Source organism: Thalassophryne amazonica, chromosome 4, assembly GCF_902500255.1.
Source record: "Thalassophryne amazonica chromosome 4, fThaAma1.1, whole genome shotgun sequence".
Classification (NCBI taxonomy): Eukaryota; Metazoa; Chordata; class Actinopteri; order Batrachoidiformes; family Batrachoididae; genus Thalassophryne; species Thalassophryne amazonica.
Window position 1 is genome coordinate 112,082,486 of NC_047106.1, and position 20,777 is coordinate 112,103,262.

At 40.4% G+C, this 20,777-nt stretch overlaps 1 protein-coding gene across 2 annotated transcripts in view; it reads right to left on the minus strand.

Moving 5' to 3' along the window:
• Positions 1-20,777, minus strand: part of LOC117508633 (cell adhesion molecule 2-like) — a 717,110-nt gene that overhangs the window by 258,482 nt on the left and 437,851 nt on the right. The window lies entirely within an intron of this gene.

The window sequence follows — 20,777 nt, forward strand, 5'->3', positions numbered from 1 at the left end:
AGGATAAAATGGTGATATGAACACCAAAAAAACAACTGAAAAACAGGAATAGAAATAATAGTTTGATTCATTTGAATTCCATTAAAAACATACTTCAGAAGAACTAAATCCAGATCAGGCCCTGAGGCACACTGGCGTCAGTGCTTATCTCCGGATTCTGTAGCGTGAAGTGGATACAAGTCTATGACTGTTCCTGGATGGAATATCAGTCCATCACAGGTTAATTCCCCAGCTAAGGCCAGCACGTATTTGAAGCTGGGTGAACTGAGACAATGCTGATGAACTGGCTTCTGCTAAAGAAGCCTTAAAAACTGTAAGAGCATTAGCTCAGTCTTCGCTATTTATTCTGCTTGACTTATCAGCTGCTTTCAAAATGGGCCGTCACTACATCCTACTGTCTACAGAATACTTGCAAATATAAGCATCTCAAGCAACAAGCATTCTTAGTTTGAAGCCTGTCTCATTGGGCAGTGATTTACTGACTTTTGGCTAGGACAGTCATTGCCTCTCCACAGGGATCCCCCAAGACTTGGTATTGGGGCCCTTCCTTTTGCCATTTACAACACCTCACTGGGGCTGATTATCCACTTACTCGGCTTCTCATGTCACTGTTATGCAGATAATGCCCAACTCTATCTGTCAATCCTGCCAGATGGTGTCCAAGGTCACACAGATTTTAGACCGTCTCTGAGACATATCCTCATCCTAAAGGTGCCTTTACACTTGCATGAGTTTGATCCACGCACTTGCACGCACGTCATCGTGATGATCCCACCCACTGTGTTCCCAGCTGGACGTTGTGCTTTGTTCCACTTGCTGCCACGTGTTGTGTGCTGGATGCTGCGTATATAAAATAATTATTTCATAGCAGATTAATCATTTTCTCTGTGATTTGGCTGTTGAAAACACCTCTAATTGCTTCCGGAATCACAGAGGGCTGTTCCAGCTGCAGCATTTCTTTCTCATGCGCACATGCTTAATGAGGTGGAGAAAGCATTTAGAACTGCCTAAATGGTATTTGTCATGTTTATATTGTAATAGCTTGGTAAAACAGTTGCATGTTCTTTCCTTCTTATGAGTAGCTGTAAAAGTATGTTTATGATAGATTTAACATCTCGTTATAATCGTTCAGATGAGCTGCGCTCTGATGCGGAGTGCTGACGCGATCACTCGCACCCACACACTGTTTTTGAATGCATAATGTCCACATGACGTTCACGTAATTAATGCGTGATGGAGAGTTTGCGCACTTGCACGAAGCTGCACACAGTTTACAACGGTTTACAATGTGTTTGAAACAGATTTACTCTAGTGCGTACAAGTGCATGGATCAAAGTTGTGCAATTGTCAGGGAGCCTTAATACTGTCATATTGGTTCAGAACAGAAAAGATACATTATGGTAACTACAGCTGACTTACATTATGACTTTAGCTTTCAGTCAGCTGTGCCAATCACAATATTTTTTGAGAGGCTATGGATATTAGCCAACAACACTGAACAATGGGCATTGCTAACTACAATCTGGACTCACATGCCATTCCAACAGGGGGCGGTAAATCATCTTTATATTAAAAGCATGAGTGCATGCATGCTTGATTTTATTTAGTAAGTTCAATGTAAGTATAATTGTAAGTATTATAGTATAATTGTAAATATGTTAAAAATACATGGATGACACAAGAAAGTGAAAACACTTATTTCCATTGTGGTCCATTTAAAAATCAAACGACAAAATAGAAGTAATAATAAAATATAATTTTAAAAAATAGTGTGTATATGATAACATGAACCTAAACTATTTAAAAATACATTAACACAGTAAATAATAATTAACAGGAAATGAAAGAGATGAGTTCCTCTTCTAAATACTATTGAGGTATAAGGTTCTAAAAACATTGTGGATTCTCACACCATTCCAACTCATTATACATGCTTTGCTTAATTTATTACCACCCTTGAAAAATGTGAGCTACCTATTTTATAAACACTACCCGATCTACAGCTTGTGGCTCCCCACAGGCAACACACTAGTATTCTTACTAATGGTCCATATTATAGACATTCCAACCTCCACTTTAAAGACACAAATCTTTTATGCAACTCACATTCATAAATTATCAAGCAGTCACAGATGACGCATGCAGAATCAGCCAGTCTTCATCTTCATGCTTTCAAGTTGTGTGAATGAAAGACGTGAATAATCGTTATTTAATTCCCCGAGCAACTAATTGGAGGAAAATCCAAGTTATGGTGTGCCCTTCTGATTGGATGTATAATAAAAATCTCATTCTTTTTTCAGCATTATTGAGCAATTGCTGCAATTTTAGAGCAAACATTTATTGTGTGATTTTATGATAGAATCAACACATAATGAGGGATTTGGTTGGGTGCCAGGAACAGACGTGGTTCTGACAAGTTTTGATGCAACACCTAAGCCAATTTCCCACTGAAACAGCAGAAACTCACTTCATGCTGGCTCTCCTGTCATGCCAGTGTTCTTGGCACAAAAATACTTTTTTATTGTGCAAACTAGTGAGGTCCATAAAATTTCATAAAATTTGCTGCTTGAAGACAAGTGTGACCACATCATGACTCAATGTAAATCTAATGACTTGTTCAAAGTTCGCTTGTTGTTTGTGTTGTGTTTCCACAATTAATGCTGTTTCACTCTATTTCCAGCATCATTCCAGTGTCTGAAATTTTGACAATGGAGCATTTTTTGTAGGTGCAACAGTGACGAAGAATAAGACAAAGACTGTAAATAAATTACATTTCTCAGTAAAATGAGAGCATTAACAATTTAAATTACTATTACAATCACTGCACATGCCTTAATGTTCATGTATGAGGTGCATTCAAAAGGTATCTATTTAATTTTATCCATCAGAAACAAACGAAGCGTGTTGAGGGAGTGTAGGCAGCCTTCTTGTACAACCCCAATTCTAATGAAGTTGGGACGTTGTGTGAAATGTAAATAAAAACAGAATACAATGATTTACAAATCCTCTTCAACCTATTTTAAATTGAATACACCACAAAGACAAGATATTTAATGTTCAAACTGACAGACTTTATTGTTTTTGTGCAAACATCTGCTCCTTTTGAAATGGATGCCTGCAACACGTTTCAAAAAAGCTGGGACAGGGGCAACAATGCTCAAAGAACACCTGTTTGGAACATTCCACAGATGAACAGGTTAATTGCAAACAGGTGAGCGTCATGATTGGGTATAAAGGGAGCATCCCCAAAAGGCTCAGGTGTTCACAAGCAAAGATGGGGTGAGGATCACCTCTTTGTGAACAACTGCATGAAAAAAATAGTCCAACAGTTTAAGAGCAATGTTTCTCAACATTCAATTGCAAGGAATTTAGAGATTCCATCATCTACAGTCCATAATATAATCAGAAGATTCAGAGAATCTGGAGAATTTTTTACACGTAAGCAGCAAGGCCGAAAACCAACATTGAATGTCTGTGACTTTTGATCCCTCAGGCGGCACTGCATTAACAACTGACATTGTGTAAAAGATCTTACCGCATGGGCTCAGGCACACTTCAGAAGACCACTGTCAGTTAACACAGTTTGTCGCTACATCTACAAGTGCAAGTTAAAACTCTGTCATGCAAAGTCAAAGTGATACATCAACAACATCCAGAAAACCGCCGCCTTCTCTGGGCCCGAGCTCATTTGAAATGGACAGACCCAAAGTGGAAAAGTGTGTTATGGTCTGATGAATCCACATTTCATTTGTTAAATGAAAGCACCCAACCATTCAATTCCGCTGATTCAGGCTTTCCTGGCCAAACACAACACTCCTGTGATTTGTCAGGCTCCCTACTCTCCTGACATGGCTCCCTCTGATTTTTAGTCTTCCAGAAATTATTCCTTCAATGGCAGAACTGCTGGGAGAAGTGTGTGCAGTCCCAACAAGACTATATTGAAGGGGATTAGGATTTCAGGTGAGTAACTGCATTTTTCATGGCCAAAGGTCAGATACTTTTTGAATGCACCTCGTATGTGTCTCATTTTTTTTAATTAATGCTTTGTGGGTTATTTTCTCAATACAGTGTTGCTTTTTATTAACACGTAAAGGACAAAAAAATAAATAAATCATGGCATACACTACTTTTATAATCACACCCAAATCTTTGAGCCAATGATATCCCCAGTGAATTCCATGAATATAGCATAAACTAAGAAGCACAATCATTGATTTTAGTGTGGAATCATGGATGAAAAAAGAAGAAAGACATAAAACATAATTCAGCTTTCACGATGTTGCCTGAAATTTCATTTCCCCAGATCATAAGAGGGAACATCAAACAGAAAACACTTCAGATATAACAAATTTGTATCTGCTTGTGGATACACAAACACACACACACAAATTATACAAGCATTGCATATTTCATGCGTGAGAAGCCTCTTGAGGAATGCAAGTTATTCATTAAAGTGTGAAATTTGCAACAGATGTTGCACATTCACTGCCCACATCAGCAAAACAAAAAGACCTGTGAGCATCACAGACCTAACTCTGAACTCAGTGCTTCGCTGTGATGTAACACTGTAGGCTGTAGCTTGACAGTCTATGATGCACAGTCCATTTGGGAATGGGCTGACTCATTTTTGCAATTTAAATGGTGCATAATCTCAGGACAAATTTGGTGCTGAATGCAAAGGGTTTTGGATTTAATCTCTAGTTATGAGCATGTTTATGGTATATGAAAGAGACCAATCAGAGCTTCATCTGTTATCCCCTTTAAACTGGAGTACACCAGGTGCACACACTCTACTACTTAGAAAGTGAACTCAAATGAGAGGTTTTCTGGCAAGTTATGGATGTGCACCAACATGTGACTGCCAAAACTCCGTGAGGTGATGCAGTGAAGGAGTAAGGGGAAGTTTTGTAGTTGACTAATTACTTTTATTTCATTGAATGGCTGTTTTCAGTTTCTTGTGTATACAAGAAGGGTATATATGTGTCATAAACCTCCTTATGTGAGGCACGTCTGAGTGTTGTGCAGTTTACGTATCAAAAAGACCCCACGCTGGACATCCATCGGTGCATAGATGAGTGTTATTCTACTACTTGTGATTTTCAGGCCTTTGAATAAGGGTGTAAAACTATGTCAGGTGGAAACCGATAAGTGTTGTGCTGTGCGTGCCTTTGTGGTAGGCAGAAGATTTGTGAAACATCAGGTAATAGCTCACATCAGATGTAAATTTAAATTCTGTTAAAATTTATATTTAATACACCCGTAGCCACACAATATGAGGTCTATTAGAAAAGTATCCGACCTTATTATTTTTTTCAAAAACCATATGGATTTGAATCACGTGTGATTGCGTCAGCCAAGCTTGAACCTTCGTGCGCATGCGTGAGTTTTTCCACGCCTGTCGGTTGCGTCATTCGCCTGTGAGCAGGCTTTGAGTGAGGAGTGGTCCACCCCTCTCGTCCTTTTTTTCATTGTTTAGGAATGGCTGAGAGACTGCCGCTTTGCTTGATCAAAATTTTTTCAGAAACTGTGAGGCACATCCAAGTGGACACCATTCGAGAAATTCAGATGGTTTTTGGTGAAAATTTTATGGGCTTCAAAGAGATTACGGAGTGTTACTGTTGCTTTAAGGATGGCCCAGAGTGACTGGTGGTGCGCCGCGCTCCAAAGCCACCATCGACAGGCTGAGCGACCATTTCATTTCTAAACGGATGGCTGTATGGATCCATGACCATCGTGTGCAATTTCTCTGGTTATCACAAGAGCTGGACATCAACCATTTTCCAGCAGATTTCACTTTTAACAAGAGATTTTGTCATGGAAAGCCGAGCAGAGGCTTCGCGCGTCACGATGGATTCGCTACTGGAGTGAGACAAAACCACCTCCATTTTGGTCTCACATGACGGCTTTGAGATGGCGTTCAGACAGCTGTCGGTGGTTTTTCCATCGAGTGATTATCCGAGAAATTGTGGATGTGCCTGGACATGCCAGAACATGTCCTGTGAGGCTTCATCACAGTGTTGCTTTGCGCCATGCGGCACCGCCGCGACGCGTGGAATTCCTCCGCACGTCTGTCTCAATGTGCCGAAAAAGTGCTGATGTCCACGTCTTTTCACAATTCCTGTGCTAGTCAGATGACATCCCGGATAAAACACAGCGTCCAGTTTGGAAATGAACGGCACATTCCACTGTTACAGGAGTTTTTGTCATGGAAAGAGGAGCGGAGGCTACGCGCGTCGCGGCGTTGCCGCATGGCGCAAAGCAATGCCGTGATGAAGCCTCACAGGACATGTTCTGGATCCATACAGCCATCCGTTTAGAAATGAAATGGTCACTCAGCCTGTCGATGGCGGCTTAGGAGTGCGGCGCACCACCAGTCGCTCTGGGCCGTCCTTAAAGCGACAGTAACACTCCGTAATCTCTTTGAAGCCCATAAAATTTTCACCAAAAACCAACTGAATTTCTCGAATGGTGTCCACTTGGATGTGCCTCACAGTTTCTGAAAAAATTTTGATCAAGCAAAGCAGCAGTCTCTGAGCCATTCCTAAACAATGACAAAAACGACGAGAGGGGTGAACCACGCCTCACTCAAAGCCTGCTCACAGGCGAATGACGCAACCGACAGGCGTGGAAAAACTCACGCATGCGCACGAAGGTTCAAGCTTGGCTGATGCAATCACACGTGATTCAAATCCATATGGTTTTTGAAAAAAATAATAAGGCCGGATACTTTTCTAATAGACCTTGTATATTTACATGTATGGTTTTGGTTCCACTCAAAAAAGCATTGAAATAAATAAAAAACAATGAATAAACTACTTAACTAAATGCTTTACTAAACTTGAGTTATTCTAACAATGGGTACCTTCTGCCAGTGATTTTGCGCAACTGCTACTAGTCTATGCCTATCCAATAGACTTGGTGTTAGGAACAGCTACTGCAAGGGGTGACCCTTTAGTCTGTTGATTAGTCCTTTAAAATAAGGGTTGGTGGAGTTGGACCCGTGACTTTGGATAAGTGTTTGTATATAATGGCTGAGTGGATCCTTGTCAATTAATTGGTGCTTTGTATGTCACGTGACATGGATTATTTGTCCTATTTGTATTGCATTGCATTTAGCATGCAAGTATGGTTCCATTTACAGTGCAAAGTTGGATCCATATGTTTTGTACCATTGCACGCTGCGAACTCCGCCCACACACACTAGTGGGGATGGCGTTTATGTAGCTAAACATGACGGAGTTTGTTTTGCTGACAGATGATGATTTAAATGAGTTAATTGACTGTGCTAATTTTTCTAACACATACACACACACACACACACACACACACACACACACACACACACACACACACACACACACACAAAAAGCATCCACTACGCCATAAGCCATCTGGAGGTATGAAGAGCTGTTAGGATGAAAACCAAGCCAAATTTGTGACACAATTTTTCACTGGACTGAGGAAATACATGATACAAGTCTTTTTTTTCCCAAACTATCATGGACTAAATCTATTTTTCCAAGTTGACTGAAAACAATTTTGGACTCCTTTTGGAAGTTCGTGTTGGACTGTTGATGTCAAAGCACCAGTAATGCACACCAAAATGTAAGTCCCTTTTCTGTTGTTTATAAATTAATAAAATATCAAATGACAAGGATCTATTTTAGCCTTTATATAAAACAAATACTCACTCTCATCACTCATCTTTAACCACTTATCCAGGATCGTGTCGTGGGGGCAACAGCTCTAGCAGGGGATCCCAGACTTCCCTTTGCCGTGCCACATTGACCACTTCTGACTGGAGGATCCTGAGACGTTCCCAGGCCAGTGTGGAGATATAATCGCTACACCTAGTCCTGGGTCTTCCCCGGGGTCTCCTCCCAGATGGACATGCCTGGAACACCTCCCTAGGGAGATGCCCAGGAGACATCCTTACCAGATGCCCGAGCCACCTCAGCTGGCTCCTTTCAATGTGAAGGAGCAGCAACTCTACTCCGAGCTCCCCATGGATGACCAAACTTTTCACTATTTCTAAGGGAGACACCAGCCACCCTCCTAAGGAAGCCCATTCTGGCCACTTGTACCCACGATCTAGTTCTTTCGGTCATGACCCAACCCTCATGACCACAGGTGAGAGTAGGATCAAAGATTGACCAGTAAATCAAGAGCTTCCCCTTTTGGCTCAGCTCCCTTTTCGTCACAAGAGTACGGTAGAGCAAATGTAATGCCACCCCTGCTGCGCACATTCTCTGGCCAATCTCATGCTCCATTGTCCCCTCACTTGAGACCAAGACCCCAAGGTACTTGAACTCCTTCCCTTGGGGCAAGACCGTACTCCCTACCCGGAGTAGGCAATTCATCGGATTCCTGCTGAGAACTATGGCCTCAGAATTAGAGGTGCTGATCCCCACACACAACTGGCGCCTCACACCCTGGGCAAATCCAGAGAAGAATAAAGTCCAACCCCTGTCAAGGAGAGTGGTTCCGGAGCTGAGGCCATAAGGTGATGTTCCACACCCCTGGAGCTACCCTCTGCCATCCGGGTCTCGTCCGCCGAGCCCCTTGACTTTCACTGCCACCAATGGGACAGTGCACCTGACACCAGCGGTTCCCCCTGTAGGTGGTGAGTCCACAGGGTGGAGATAAAAGGTACACGTTGCCTTTTTGGGCTGTGCCTGACTGGGCTTCGTGGCAAGTCCAGCCACCAGGCGCACGCTGATGGGCCCTACATCCAGGTCTGTTTCCAGATGAGAGCCCGGCTTCCTCTGGGCCGTGTCACATGTCCTCTGTCTCATTTTTTCATGGTGTCTTGTGAACCATTCTTAGTCTGGTCCCTCGTCTGACTCCCATTTGCCACAGGAGACCCTACCAGGAGCACAAAGGCTCCAGACAACACAGCTCTCAGGTTCATAGTGGCAGACAAACCTTTCCACCCCGATAAGGTGATGATTCCTGGAGAGGAACATACCATTCAATGAGGCCTCATTGAATGGTACTTTCTAGCTTTAACCTCATTAAATATTTGTACCATTGAACTCATAAACATTCATTATTTGTATAACATGTCCTGAAGAAAACTCTGAACTTCTCTGGGGCAGAGTTCCCCCAGTATCCCAAACAACTATGCAGGGAAAGAAGAAAGTCTGATGATGGTCTGGATTCACAGTTCAATTGGCTCCATTAATTATAACCACAGTACATGGTTAGTATGAGTACCCTGAAACTACGTTTGTTCCCTCTGATTTTAAGACATCATTGTAGGGGAAGCAGAACTGGGCATATCCTAAAAAGCAGCACACTGTGTAGCTGAGAGGTCACACAATGTGCTGCTTCTTGGGGACAAAGAGGTTGACAAGCACATTTCTTTGCTCCTAATGCAGGACAAAAAAAGGCTCCATTTCTAGTATTTATGTTGTGTGGGCAGCTGAAGAGGAGGTACTGCTGGCCCACCACCACAAGATGGCGCCCTGCTTGAAGTGCGGGCTTCAAGCACGAGAGGGCGTCGGCTTTGCTGGAGGTGACAGCTGTCATCAATCAACACAAGCTGTCACCCATCACCACCACTACAAAGACCGGACTGCAACTCCACCTCCTTGCCGAGAAATCAACTACCATTCAGGTAATCTCTCTGCTGACTGACACATTGTGTAACAATCTAATCTCATTTGCAGCCGTTGTCCTGTGGTTGTTCCCTTATCTGGGATTTTGGCGTTTGGTGTGACTGCGACGACTGCGCCTCACACTCCAAACAGATAAGTGGTTAATCAGGAGCTGCACGAGTGTGTAATTTGGAGGTGGAGGTTCTCCCTCCTAACTGTGTACAGATCGTGGACCACTGAGTGTGTGAACTCACACTCATCTGGACTGTCTCTGTTCTCTGCCAGCAGTACCGGGTCTGACTGCTGAAGACAGCGGCCACCTGGGGCGCAGGGCTTGGCGGCTCCGGTGTTCTTCAGCTCCGTTGGTGTTGGAAGCTGTGTGGGAATCCGGCTCTTTTCTCTCCAGGCGTCTTCTATCGTCGAGCCTGCCCACACGTCACCTGGTGTATGATTGACAGTCCACCATATTGTTATTGTCTGTACGTTGTTGTGCGATTCACAACATTAAATTGTTACTTTTTGGCTTATCCACTGTCCGTTCATTAACGCCCCCCTGTTGTGGGTCCGTGTCACGCCACTTTCACAACAATTTACCTCTTTTCCACTTCTGCTCTACATGTGCATTGTGTGCAGAAACATCCTGTCTGTTTTGGGAAACGTCTAACAGCTCCTAATTCTCTTCCCGCTATAAGCACCAGGGACACTGTCCACGCTGTGCACACCTTGTTTGCTTCTGTTGTCAGGAATACCTTCTGGATTCTCCCCATCTTTCTGCTGCATGTGTTCGACATGCTCATCAGTGCTGCATTCATGTGTTTTCCACTCTACTGACATCTGAGAACTGCTGGGCTTAACAATAACAGCCGGTCAAGCAGATATGGCTGCAAATGCTGGTGTCTTTATTCTTTATTCTAACAAGTCCAGGCAATCTGTTTTTTGTTTTGTTTTGTTTTTTTTTTTTTTTGCATAGAGTGAATTGTTTTTATATAGTTTTGTTTTTGCAGCTGGACTAAGCATTAAATTAAAAGGTTGATTATGACCAAAACTGTCAATAACATCCCAAACTGAGAATTTAATGACACCTTATTTGGTGAAAAGTAATATTTCTATATTTAAATTAAATCACTGTTACAAAAAAAAAGACAAAGACAGACAGAGCTGATGGCTGTGACTCTACTCAAAGCTATGTAGCTCAGCAGCAGCCTCACTGCATATTTCAGAAGCATTTCAAAAACATATCTAGGCTTCACTTTTGCATATAAATATGCATATTTTTCCATTTTTTCAAAGATACCACTTTATTCCTTACCATTACCATGCAGTTTTGCTTACCTTCTTTGACCTTTGTCCTCTTGACCTCTATCTATCTATCTATCTATCTATCTATCTATCTATCTATCTATCTATCTATCTATCTATCTATCTATCTATCTATCTATCTATCTATCTATCTATCTATCTATCTATCTATCTATCTATCTATCTATCTATCTATCTATCTATCTATCTATCTATCTATCTATCTATCTATCTATCTATCTATCTATCTAATGTACTGCCTTTTTGCACCTCCCTGTTCTGTTCAATACTTTTCCAATGTGTCATTTCACATTATTAGACATAACTTGTGTACTTATTTGATTTGATTTCTTTGGATGTGTGTGGATTACTTGGGTTGTTACTGACACCTGGTGATATTTTCATGTCAATAACACCTTTAGAAATATATTTACTGAGAAAAATGGTGCCATTTTCAGTACATATTTCATCTGCTGTATACAGTGCATGTGGAAAGTATTCATGGCACTTCACTTTTTCCACATTTTATGTTATAGCCTTATTCCAAAATAGATTAAATAATTTTTCAAAATTCTACACACAATAACACATAATAACAATGTGAAAAAATGTTTTATTATTATTTTTGCTAATATATATATATATATATATATATATATATATATATATATATATATATATATATATATATATATATATATATATATATATATATATATATATAAACTAAGAAAAAAGTTTTCACAGCCTTTGCCATGAAGCTCAAAATTGAACTTCCATGCATCCTTTTTCCACTGATCATCCTTGAGACAGTTCTAGATCTTAATTGGAGTCCACCTGGAGTAAATTCAGTTGAGTGGGCATGATTTGGAAAGACACACACCTGTCTATATATATATAAAATCCCACAGTTGACTGCATGTCAGAGCACAAACCAAGCATGAAGTCAAAAGAATTGTCTGTAGACTTCTGGGACTGGTTTGCCTCAAGGCACAAATCTGGGGAAGGGTACAGAAACATTTCTGCTGCTTTGAAGATCCCATTGAGCACAGTGGCCTCCATCATTAGTAAATGGAAGACGTTGAGATCCACCAGGACCCCTCCTAGAGCTGGCCGCCCGTCTAACCTGTGATGGGGGTGAAGGGCTTTAGACCAAGAATCCAATGGTCACTCTGTTGGAGCTGCAGCATTCCACAGTGGAGACAGAAGAACCTTCCAGCAGTACAACCATCTCTGCAGCAATTCACCAATCAGGCCTGTATGGTAGAGTGGCCAGACGGAAGCCATTCCTTAGTAAAAGGCACATGGCAGCCTGCCTGGAGTTTGCCAAAATGCACCTGAAGGACTCTCAGCCCATGAGAAACAAAATTCTCTGCTTTAACGAGACAAAGATTGAACTCTTTGGAGTGAATGCCACACATCATGTTCAGAGGAAACCAGGCACCATCTCTACAGTGAAGCATGGTGGTGGCAGCATCATGCTGTGGGGATGTTTTTCAGCAGCAGGAACTGGGAGACTAGTCAGGATTGAGGGAAAGACAAATGCAGCAAAGTACAGAGACATCCTGGATGAAAACCTGCTCCAGAGCAGTCTTCGACTGGGGTAACTCCTCATCTTTCACCAGGGCAATTACCTTATGCACACAGCCAAGATATCAAAGGAGTGGCTTCAGGACAACTCTGTGAATGTCCTTGAGTGGCCCAGCCAGAGCCTAGACCTGAATCCGATTCAACATCTCTGGAGAGATCAGAAAATGGCTGTGCACAGACGCTCCCCCTCCAACCTAATGGAGCTTGAGAGGTGCTGCAAAGAGGAACGGGCAAAACTGCCCAAAGATAAATGTGACAACCTTGTGGCATCATATTCAAGAGGTCTTGAGGGTGAGGTTGCTGCCAAAAGTGCATCAACAAAGTATTGAGCAACAGATGTGAATTCTTATCTACATGTGATTTTTTTTTATTTTGAATAAATTTGTAAAAAAAAAAAAAAAAAACTTTTTTGATGTCATTATGGGATGTTGTGAGTAGAAGTTAAAGCAAAAATGAATTTACTCCATTTTAGAATAAGGCTGTAACATAACAAAATGTGGAAAAAGTGAAGCGCTGTGAATACTTTCTGGATGCACTGTAGATGTCAATTTCTTAAGTTCCTTAATCAAAATTGCTCTTATCTCATAGGGAAACCATACAAACAACATATGCCATTCTGCAATCTAATGTAAAATTCAATATTTTTTGCCACTCATCAATATTTCTGTATGCTGCGAAGCTTGCACATCTTCCTATTTTCTCCTTAACATAGAAGTTATTAATCTCTGGCTCTCTCTAAATTTAATAGTGTTGACAAAGTCACATACCATGATAAGACTCTCTTTGCTGTGAACTGGAAATGTTTGAAAGCACGCTGCAAGCATATCAATATGTTCTATCTGAAAAGTGTAACGACTTGACATTCCTAAGAGGACTTTCTCTGAAAATCAATAACAGACCACACTACTTCTTTGTATGAATGCCAATGTGTTTAAGACATTTGTGGTACAAGTATGTTAAATCTAGCACTGTTGAGATATAATACAAATACACATGAAGAGATTTTGATTGTGCTAAATAACCTGAATAAAGACTTTATTAAACTCACCAAAGAAGCTGTGCTATGTCAAAAATTTGTTGGAAGTGCTGCTTGCTATCAACAGAATACTTGATTGCACATTAGTAACGACCGGGATCCAGAATAGGAGTCTGGAGTTCTTTAACTTTGCAGGGTGCAGTATTTGTGATTATTTTTTCCAACAGCATGACAATCAGTAGAGCAGTGATGGTCAATGCAGTGGTCAGTGAGCCATGAGCTAAACAGAAGGGCACTCAGAGAGGGTATAGCTCCACCAATGGAGGACCATTGGTCAACAATACTATTACCTCCACCACCTGACAGATAGCACTGGTCAGAATTAAAAAATGGGCAAGGTGATCACATTAGGTCCATCTCTCCTCTGCAGTTTTGCAGGAGGTACCCCTCCAGAGGATGTTACTTACTACTCCTACCACTAATCATGCATCAAGAGGCACCCCTGTAGAGTGCAAACCTCCATCTGACCTGGAATTGCCCCTTTAACCAATTTAAATCCAAACCACATTCTAACACTTATTTAAATGGCTGTCAAAATAAAAAAAATTGATTTAGATAAATTAATTAAGCCATTTTGCCTTGCCTAAGTGTATCACTTGTCATTTTCTACTCACAATAAAAAAATCTCAAAATGCAACTTTTTCCACTTAAAAGAAAAAATCTGAGCATAAACGGGTTAATTACAGCAGGTATAACACATCAGTTTTTAAAATCTCAATTAATCACACTTTGATCTGATTTGTTTTGAAATTACTTTCTTGTTGGGTAAATAGAGTGTTTGAACCTGCATTTGGACACTATTTAAACAGTTCTGTAAAAATCTGCACCAACCCAAAAAAAATTTTTTTCTTATTATCGCCAATGAAATATAACACTATCAGCACATCCACAGCGCTCGGATCAGCCTTGTTAATGTTTCCTGCTGCTCAGCTCAACACATAAGTAAAATACCTGTTCAATACTTTTCTGTCAAAGTAACTTGCTTTAAGTGTCATCGATATAAATTTGCAGGGTTTGTATGTAAACTAGGGCATGTTTTGTGCTACTGCACTGCTCAGGTTTAATGATCATTAATTAAACACAGTGACAGAGGAATGACAGATAAAAAACTGTGTAGAAATTATAATGTTTTTCATCCACAATTTTTTTTTCAGTGAGCAGACTTAAAAATGAAATGGTCTTACATCCAATAATATAATTATTAAAGGGGTCACATTGTGCCAAATCACTTTTTATGTACCTTTCACAGTTTCATGTATTTGATAGTTAATGTTCAACATCTCTAAAGTCCCATAATTCAGCCTGTTTAAGACCTCTATGATCTAATTTTACCTCAGATTATTAAAAGCTCACCCAATTACATCCTACACACTCTTTTTCAATAGCCCAAGAATAATCCAAAATCAGAAAAAACCCTAATGTGCAAAGTTAAAATTACTACACCACACACACCACTTTAATTAAGGTGACAAAAATGGTTGAAAATACACTTTGTAGTGCAGCAATAAGTCATGCTCAGTGTGTTCATGATGCACCATTTTTGCAAAGTTCATAGATTGCACAGTTCATTTTTATGCATTAAAATATTTCTCCAGTTGGTTGCAAGCAGATACAAGGTGGATCTGCATTTTGATTTGGCACAGGTTTTGCAACAGATGTCATATTCCATGGACAAAGAGCAGGATTTGAACTGGGAAGCTTCTGCATTGGACACAAACTAACTTAACTGCTTGGCCATCAGCTGCAAAGCTTGTAATTAATTCAATATTTTTTTTAAATCTCCAAACAGCACTAGAGGTGGGCAGCTGGATCCTAATATTGATAATATCGATACCAACGCTGGTATTGATATTGAACGATCCTCGTATAAAAAGATCGACACTCAAGCTTTTTTCTCTCCTGCAAGCACTGACTGCTGTGCATGCAGATTCATCAAATTCTACTCTCTGTCTGTAAGAGCAGCAGTGCACTGTGTCATACAACATGGAGCAGCGCACCCTTGTATTGTGGTTTGTCATGCAGCCCTCTTTCTCAGGAGAGTTTAAGTTGTGTTGAGGGATATTTTTTAAGCAAAAATTGATTGTGATAATAAAGTAATTTGTTGTCACGTACAATGTTTGGCGAAATTCTATCCTAGGTCTTTTGGATCCTTTGGATCTACGAAGCTTAAATATGAAAAAGTATCGGTATCGGTATTGATATCGGCGATACTGGGCCTGTGTTTACTTGGTATCGGATCAATACCAAAATTCCCGGTATCGCCCGCCTCTAAACAGCACTACTTATTTATCATGCTCCAATTAAAATGTTTCTCTGTCTTCATGTTTAGTAGCATCATATTTAATTTTTTAGTACCAAAATCACTGATATTTTCTTGCCAGTGTGTTTTAGTTGTGCGAATAGGCTATTTTAAAATTTCATGTGGCTAACAGCTTTTTTGAAGAAGGACTTCTCAGAAGCATTCATACCAAATTTGGTGCTTGTATCATCAACTTAATTATTCTTTTTTAGTGAACACTCTCTTTGACTGTAAGTGATGATGACTGTGATCTGATGTTGGTAATGACAAAGATGATGATCTAACTGATTGGGAACGTGGATGTACAGCGGGCTGTGGCAATATCAGCAATTGATTAAGACAGGGATGTTCCATTGATGGGGACTGTTTTATCTGTTACAACCCTTTGCACTTATCTGTACTGCACAAGATGTGTGTTTTCTTGTCTTGTTGTCTGTTTTGTGTGTAATTCCGACATTCAGTTTCTCACATGGGGGAAAATAAAGTATTTTGTATTGAATCGCATCATATCATGTTGTATGCAGTAACTAACAATGGCAACTGTACGTGCACACTATCAGTGACTCTGAAAGTGGAAAATCAGTGTCATGTGCTAATTGACGCTGTTATAAGGAAAAAGTCATGCTTCATGCTTCAGTATATTGCCGCGTTCACACCGGGCGTGACCAGACTCGCCCGGTGTGTCGCTCTGCTTTCGCTGCGAAAATTCACCCCAGTGCGTCATCAAATAGGAGTAGGTTCCATTCCACTCACCGGCTCCGGTTGTCAGTCAAGTTAACATGACGGACTTTGATCACACGGAGCGAGTTGTTGCGGAAAGCTCCCAATTCGGGGAGTTTCATTATTTGCTGCAGGAGCTGCGTCTGGATGACAGCCACTTTCAGCGGTCCTTCCGCCTCTGCAGGACCCAGTTTGAGGACCTCCTGTCCTGTTCGCGCGTGCACATGTAAACAATTAAAAAAAAAAAAACCTCTGCTGCTTGCTGTGGGGCTGCTCCTCGCTCTTCCCCAAAAAACTCTGTCATAATTGTGTTTAGAAACCAGTCACCATTTGTTTTATTATACATCTGTGTAGTTAATAAGTAAAATAATCTCCACAGATGATTCGCTCGCACGTGCATGTAAGAAAGAAAAAAAAAAATGAAAGAAACTCCGCTGCTTGCTGTGGGGCTGCTCCTCACTCTTCCCCAAAAAACTGTCATAAATGTGTTTAGAAACCAGTCACCATTTGTTTTATTATACATCTGTGTAGTTAATAAGTAAAATAATCTTAACGGACGATTCGCTCATGCGTGGACGTAAAAAAAAAAAACCTCTGCTCCCCCTGCCTTCGGGCGGCTGCTCGCTCCAAAAACTCTCTCATAATTGTGAAATAAAGGACAAAAGAGACATAAGTCCTGCTCACAGGCTGCTACCAGAGACAGGACATGTTCACATCCTCAGTCAAACTCCAGACATCTCCATGTCACTAAATGGAGGAGGGCAACGCGACGTGATGCGAGATGCGACGCAATATCGCGCCAATCGCTCAAAATCGCTTCATTCGCATCCATCACGTCGCACTTAGTGGCTTGGCGCCAAAATGCCTCCCTTCCATAGGGATTACATGGCAACCTATCGCTGCTGTCGCTCGCGTCGCGTCCGTTGTGAACGCGGCATAAAATGCAAAGTAGATTAATCCTCTCCCTCCCAACTCTTCTGTACTTTGCTGCATGGTGAAACTGTCTGATAAGACTGATGATTAAGTTCTGCACATATCATTCATCACAGAACCTACTGTGGACAAACTGTATCTGCATGAATTACTGACCAATTCCCATTTAAGTCAAAATGGGAGCCTTGCTACTGTCAAGACATGAAGTTTGTAAAATGTGTAAAAAAAAAGATTATAATTTTGCCTGGGCTGAAGAGGATTAATATGTGAAGGTCACAGTAACCTGAAGGGATTTTGGCTTCTAAGTTTGATCTGAAGCATGTAGGACACAGACAGTGTTCTAAGTGCAGCTATTCTTGTTGTTTTTCTCAGAAGCAGTGAACTTTTCCCACCAATTTTCCATGCCTCGCTCTCAGTGAAGACAGGGGGAAAACACTGAAAGACAAGAGAAATGGAAGAAACCACACTGCAGACTAGGCAGGAATCCCACAGCAGGAGGGATGAGTGCAATATGTGCCAGAACAAAACAATGAAACAGCCAATAGACTGTCAATGACAGTGAGATAAGGAGGGAATGAGAAAAAAAAGAGCTATATCGACGGAGACTGATGTGATTTTGGCCAGTGACATCAGTGGAGGCATCGATTTGGAGCATTCTGGCTGCTTGTTAGCTATATTTGCATTGTGTGAGGTTCAACGTGTGGCCCAATTAAGTCCATTCATTTATCTGTCAGGCTATTTCTGAAGAGAGGATGCAGCAGTTTGTGGTGCGTATGGTGATTGCTGACAGCTGGCCTCTGTCCCACAGCTTTCCATGACAGGGGTCATCGCTTTTCCACTGTCACACAACGAGATGGTGGGGCTGTAAGCAACCCTCTCACAAGAAGTATTTCATCATATTCACCTCTCACTGGTACAAGGGGAATCGCTGCTGCTTCAAAGAGCCAGGGATGTTACCGAAGCAAAACATACTGTGGACATATAGGCCTTATCTTAGGGATGGATTTGAGGTTTGTCCAGTTCCTTTTTTTCTATTTAGATAACAGGTAATCTGAGATGTTATATATGTCCTTCAAATTAGTTATGGGTATTTTTTTTCTAACTGTACCATAAACGTCCTTACGTTTGTGGCTCTGTGTGTATGTGTGTGTCCGTAGCAAAGGCGGCACTCTCGCCATAGTGGCTTTCTGTGTGTGACAGAAATAAATGGAGAACAAGCCTCTTAGATGATGCATTAGACCAATTAACCACACAATAAGCCATATTATTCCATATATTTAGAATAAAACGCTCCAAGGAGCCGATCTGTCACATTAATGATAGTCGTGACATATGTGATGTCAGCAACTTATAAAAAGTGACATCATTTTCAAGACAGGTGAACAAGTAAGTCCATCATGAATCACTGCTTTAAGGCAATCGGCTTAAAGCCTTGGTCAGGCCATCAGTCACAGTTTGAAAATAAACCTAAAACTAAAAAAATAATTAAAAATACATCTTGTGTGTGTTTACTGGTGGATCACAAACAAGCCTGAGTGGTGTGTATCGCCACCTACTATATTAGAGTGTGTGGAATCATGACATTAATTATCCTGTCAATATAATACAGAACATCCAATCATAGAAAATGAATGAAGTCTGTTTACCTGGATGGAACCCATGCACTGTCCACTCCTTTGTGCCAGGTAGAAGGTAGAGTCCACATTCACTTCTACAACTACAAGTAATCAAAAGGGAGGTGAAATAAAATTTACCGATGCCCTAAAAATCTAACCATTACTGATGCACGATCAAACCTATTCTGCCAGATTTTGAAAACTGAATTGCTATGGGCTGTAAAAGAGACAGCCACATGCGCATCAGTACCCGACATCAAAAGTTAAAACATTTCAACTTTTTCCACTTTTTCCAGAGTGTGAACTATGCTCCTATGTATGTACTATGCCAACATGACCCAGACTTGGACAAACAGTAGAAAACAAATGAATGGCTGAAGGGGTGAAGATATGTTGTGTGCAGATTTATTCAGTGTCATTTCATCTAAATCACTCACAAATTTGGTTACATATACAGCAACTGACAGCATGTTCACTTAATATGACAAATTACACATTTTTGTTTTGGACATTTATTATCCACTAATTTTTTTTTTTTTTTTTTTTATGTTAGGCTACTTTTGTTACCCAAAAACGTTACTACACTAATTTCTAAAACCAAAGCATTTTGTCCACATGAACAAAGCAGTATTTTCACGAAAGATTTGAAGAATATCTACAAAGCACTTTTCATATATTCGGATTTAGAGCCACGTTGCAGCCTGACACACTGTTTTAGACAAATATACAGTGGCTTGCAAAAGTATTCAGCCCCTTGGTATTTCATACATTTTAATTTGTTTATGACATTTCAAATACAAAAAGTATATCAGGCTTCTCAATATAAAAATTTATATTATCTTCCTTAGACTCAAACTGAAAGTAAATCTCTACAACTTGATGTAAATTAATTAAAAATATAAAAGGCAAGATGATGGGTTGCATAAGTAACCAGCCGCTTTGGTATAATGCCTGTAAATAATCAATATAATTTGCAGTTTTATTCAGACAAGTCAGGGGATGGATACATGAACATTTCCAAGTCACTCAATGTGTCTTGAACTTTATTTACATCAGTTATGAAGAAATACAAACAGTGTGGCACTCTGTGGTAAATCTGTGTGGAGTAGATAGTTCTCAAAAACTGAGTGACTGTGCAAGAAGGAGAAGAGTGAGGAAAGCCACCAAGACATCCAGACAACCCAGAAGAAGTTACAGGCTTCTGTGGCTGTGACTGGAGAAATTGTGCACAGTGCATGTTTTTGTATTTCTTCATGATGTAAATAAAGTTCAAGACATAATCATTGACTTGTATCTGTCCCCTGACATGTCTGAAGAAAACTGGCAATTAAACTGATTACTTACAGGTATTATACCAAAGGGGCTGATTACTTATGCAACCCATCATCTTGACTTTTATATTTTGAATTAATTTATATCAAGTTGTAGAGGTTTACTTTCAGTTTGAGTCTAAGGAAGATAATTTTAGATTTTTTTATATTGAGAAACCTGATTTACTTTTTGCATTTGAAATGCCATAAACAAATTAAATTGTATGAAATACCAAGGGGCTGAATACTTTTGAAAGCCACTGCATGTCTCAGAAAGCTGAGGTTGTTCTGAACATTTTGATATGCAACACATTATACTGTATACAAGTACTAGTAACGGGAAATTACTGAAGGTGCGTTAAAATTGAGAAAATA